The sequence below is a fragment of the Tasmannia lanceolata genome, unplaced genomic scaffold (assembly GCF_043159265.1).
Source record: "Tasmannia lanceolata isolate RefF3 unplaced genomic scaffold, GAP_Taslan_0.1 ptg000008l, whole genome shotgun sequence".
NCBI lineage: Eukaryota > Viridiplantae > Streptophyta > Magnoliopsida > Canellales > Winteraceae > Tasmannia > Tasmannia lanceolata.
The window spans coordinates 5,960,297-5,965,280 of NW_027518685.1; positions in this window are offsets into that span (position 1 = coordinate 5,960,297).

The following is a 4,984-nucleotide window of genomic DNA, read 5'->3' on the forward strand; positions in this document are numbered from 1 at the left end:
ATTCTGATGACCTCGAAACTGGCAAACCGGCTGGAGAGTTGATGAACCTTGGCAAGATACTTAACCATACGCTCATCTCGTGCTTCGTAGACCCCTTGGATCTGATTTGCTACCAGCTGTGAGTCGCAGTATGCTTTTAATTTCCGGGCGCCGGTCTGAATTGCTAGGTTCATTCCGGCAAGGAGGGCTTCATATTCTGCCTCATTGTTGGACGCACGGAATCCGAATCTCAGAGCATTATCCGCAGTGAACCCCTCAGGCCCAGTGAGGATGAGGCCTGCTCCACAGCCGTTTTTATTTGAAGAACCGTCGACATATACTTCCCAAATTGGTGTGCTGGTCATGGAGTCCTGCTCTGCCGGCGGTTGCAAGATTTCTGTCTGAGTTTCTGCTATGCATTCGTCAGGAACCGCTTTCTCTGCAATTGGGAGTAGTGTCGTTTCAGGGTGGCGACTTGCTGGGGGATGGTGCACTCTGCTACGAAATCTGCCAGTACTTGGGCCTTGATGGCTGGCCTTGGAGCGTACTGGATGTCGAACTCGCTCAGCTCTACGGCCCATTTCACAAGTCGTCCGGAGATATCTGGTCGATGGAGTACTTGCCGAAGCGGCTGGTCAGTCAAGACCTTTACAGTATGAGCTTGAAAGTACGGTCTTAATTTTCTTGCAGCCATTACCAGCGCGTAAGCCAATTTCTCGACCCGCTGGTACCTTGTTTCTGCGTCGTGAAGAACCTTGCTGACATAATAGATTGGTTTTTGCTGGCGGTGCTCTTCGCGGACGAGGACAGCTGCCAGTGCCGTGGAGCTAATGGAGAGATATAGAAATAACTCCTCACCTGGCTCCGGCTTTGTTAATAATGGCGGGGAGGACAGATACCTTTTCAGCTCGTCGAAGGCAATCTGGCATTCTTCCGTCCAGGGCGCAGTTTTGAGGCCCTTAACCGCACTGAAAAAAGGCAGGCATCTCTCCGCCGATTTGGAGATGAAGCGACCCAACGCCGCTATCATTCCCGTGAGCCGCTGAACTTCTCTGATGGTTCTTGGGGCGGTAAGCTCTATCACAGCTCTGATCTTCTCGGGATTTGCTTCTATCCCTCGCTGACTCACCATGAATCCCAAGAACTTCCCCGAACTGACACCAAAAGTGCACTTGGTGGGGTTGAGTTTCATGTTGTGCTTCTTGAGGACCTGAAATGTTTCTCTGAGATCAGACACATGGTCCTGTGCGCTTCGGCTTTTGACCAGCATATCATCCACATACACTTCCATATTTCGGCCGATCTGGTTCTGAAACAGTCTGTTCACCAGCCTTTGGTAAGTAGCTCCAGCGTTTTTGAGGCCGAAGGGCATGACTCGGTAGCAATAAGTCCCTTGATCTGTGACGAATGAGGTCTTTGGTATATCCGATTCGTACATCCTGATCTGGTTATATCCGGAGAAGGCGTCCATGAAGCTCAACAGTTCATGACCCGCTGTGGCGTCGATGAGCTGATCGATCTTCGGAAGCGGATAACTGTCCTTGGGACAAGCCTTATTCAGATCAGTAAAGTCGACGCAGGTTCTCCACTTTCCATTAGTCTTCTTGACTAGGACTACGTTTGCTAGCCAGTCCGGATATCGAATCTCACGAATGAAGTCAGCCTTCAGAAGCCTCTCCACTTCTTCTTTTATTGCCTGTCGCCTTTCAAAAGCAAAGTGTCTCCTTTTCTGTTTCACCGGTCTGCAGGTTGAATCGACACCAAGCCTATGAGTGCTGATCTCTGGATCGATGCCGGGCATATCGGCAGGAACCCATGCAAAGACATCTGCATTGCCCTGGAGAAACTCGGTGAGTTGATGTTGAATGCTACTACTAAGGGAGGAACCGATCAGAGCGACTTTCTCACCGTCCTCCGGGCACAGTGGGATGGAGAGTAGGTCCTCAGCGGGTTGAGTACCCCTGAGTTCGTCCCTTACATCAAGCAGTTCGATTGGCAGTGATTCCACTGCGTTTTTTCCTTTCAGTGCCATTGCATAGCACTCCCTTGATTGAGGCTGATCTCCGCGAACTTCCCCCACGCCATTAGGGGTTATGAATTTCATTTTTTGGTGGTAGGCTGAGGCGACTGCTCGGATCAGATTCTGGCCAGGCCGTCCCAAGATAGCATTATAGACCGAGGTGGCCTTCACTACCAGGAAGTTAACCATGGCGAACGCTTGACATGGTGAATCTCCGACAAGAACAGGGAGCTCGATCTGTCCTACCACTTTTACGACCTCTCCGGAGAAGCCGAACAAATCTGAGTTCGCCGGCCTTAGACGGTCGTCGCCTATCATCATTTTCTCGAAGGCATGGTAGTATAGAATATCCGCTGAGCTCCCGTTGTCCACAAGAATTTTCTTTACCTCCCAGTTAGCAACGAGCATGGTTAACACCAATGCATCGTCGTGGGGCAAAATAAGGCTGTCCAGATCTGCGTCTGAGAAGGAGATCTCATTCTCCGTTCTTGACTTTTTGCTGGTTGTGTGAACGGCGTTAACTTGCCGTGCATATGCTTTTCGAGCAGCAGAGGAGGTGCCCCCAGCGGCTGGTCCGCCCATGATTGTGTTGATAACCCCCCTTGGTTGAGATCGGGGTGCCTCAGGCTGCGCGTCGGTGACCTGAGAAGTCTTATCCTGAGGAGGGGGCTGCGGTGATCTTCGAGGGCTACGGCCCTGGGGACTCTTCTCTTTGCGCCCTTGGGTGCGGCCGTCATTCTGGATGTATTTTTTCAAATAACCCCGGCTGATCAGCTGCTCAATTTCTCCCTTGAGCTGCCAGCAATCCTCTGTGTCATGGCCGTGGTCCTTGTGAAACCGACAGTACTTTGAAGGATCTCTTCTGTTTCCCTTAGATATCATTCTAGGCGGCCACTTCACAAACTCCTCCTCACTGATCGCCGCCAGTATGTGCTTTCTAGAGGTATTGAGAGGTGTGAAGTTCTCTTCTCTTCTCTGAGGGGGTGGAGACTTCTCTTTCCTGGGAGGTTTATCCTCCCTACGCTGTTTCGGCAGATTCTTCTCTTCAGAGGTTATCCTCCGGTTTGAATTAAGAGCTGCCAGTGTTTCTTCCACTGTTATGTACTCTTCTGCCCCGGCCATGAGATCCGCCAGTGAGTGCGGATTTTGCCGAGCCACCGCTCGACGAAAATCATCAGATCTTGCACCGGTGAGGAGTGCGTTCATAGCCGCTGAGGGATCTAAATTGGGCACCTGTAGTGCCTCCCTGTTGAAGCGGCGGACGAACACCTTCAGGGGTTCATTATCATCCTGTCGCAAGGCCATCAGGGATGCAGTCGTTTTCTTCGGCCTACGGCTACTCATGAAATGGCGGACCAGATCCTCTCCAAAATCATCGAAATTGTTGATGGAGTTTGGTTTGATCCTGGAGTACCAGTCTCTTGCCGCGCCAGTGAGCGTCGTTGGGAAGGCTCTGCAGATGAAGCCGTCGGAGGCGCCGTGGAGGAGCATCATTGTTCTAAATGTCTCCAAATGATCCACGGGATCGGTAGTGCCGTCGTACTGAGGGACGGCAGGCATTTTAAATCCTCTGGGTGCTGGAGCACTCAGGACATCACTGGTGAACGGCGTTCTGCTTGAGAACGCTCTGGAGGCGGGCCGGCTCTGATCCTTCGCCAATTCCTCTATTCGGTGGTTCATCTCCTCCATTCTCTGTAGCAGCGGATCCGTTCTGCGGTCTGGGGACCTGATTCTTCCCACAAATGGGCTTGCCGCAGAACCGGACTGACTTTCCGGACTCCTACGACGAGGCCGAGATTTTGCCGGTGGCAAACGATCTTCGTGAGGCCGGCGCCTCTGCGTGGAGCGAGACCGCGATCTTTCGCGGTGATGAGGTTCTGTCTGGGCGTGCCTCACTATGGGGCGATAAACTTGTCTAGCGGAGTGATGAGTTCTGCCCTCCCCATGACGTGATGACTCTCCCCTGTGGACTCCTTGGGCAGATCGCGGGGCCTCTGGAGGAGGTGGAGGGGGTGCTTGAAGTAGTTGTTGGTACTGACCAACAAGGGCCGTCATCTGCTGGAAGAGGGCTTGGACTTGCTCCGAGGTGGGCACGGGATTGTGATGCTCCGAGCGAGAAAGGCTTTGGTCGGCAGAAGCTGCCACTACCATCGAGGCGATTCGACCGCTCCGGGTCCTGCGAGGTAGCGCGGCTTGGTCGTTCTGCGCAGAAGCTAACCGCGCACTCTTGCGCCCTGCCATTTTGTAAGTGAGATATGTAAGAACAGCTTTTAGTTCTTGGTCCCGCGGATGGCGCCAATCTGTTAGACCTAAAATCGGTAACAGGTACAGCAGTGGCGTAAGAACTGAGAGCGAGTGACGAGGGAGGTTGAGTATGAGTCCTGTGGTGAGTGCTTAGTCCTGCACAAGGCAAGCGAGGTCAGAAGACCAGACCGGGTTTTACTCCGGACAGGCCCTTCGACACTCAAGTCAGTATGAGCAGGAGTGAAGGGGAGATGTCTTAAGAGTTTAGGGAGAGAAGGGATTTTCGCATTACCCATTAGTCTGAGCTTTAGTCCCCTATTTATAAGGAAAATCTGTTGAGGTGTCCTGGACAGGTGTCCAGGACAGGTGGCGGCCTGTGAGAGGCTGGATCTCACCTACTCTGAACAGGTGGCAGCCTGTGAGAGGCTGAGTCTCACCTACTCTGGGACAGGTGGCAGCCTGTGAGAGGCTGGGTCTCACCTACTCTGGGACAGGTGGCAGCCTGTGAGAGGCTGGGTCTCACCTACTCTGGGACAGGTGGCAGCCTGTGAGAGGCTGGGTCTCACCTACCCTGGGACAGGTGGCAGTCTGTGAAAGGCTGGTGTTTTCACACCCCATCAATTTGTGTGCATTTTAAATCAAATAAATCACTGGTGGGCATTAACGGAAAAAAGAGGTGGTGTTTTCAGCTCCAAAAGAAGAAAAAATTACCTCATCGTTCTAGATTTTCCAAAGTCACGG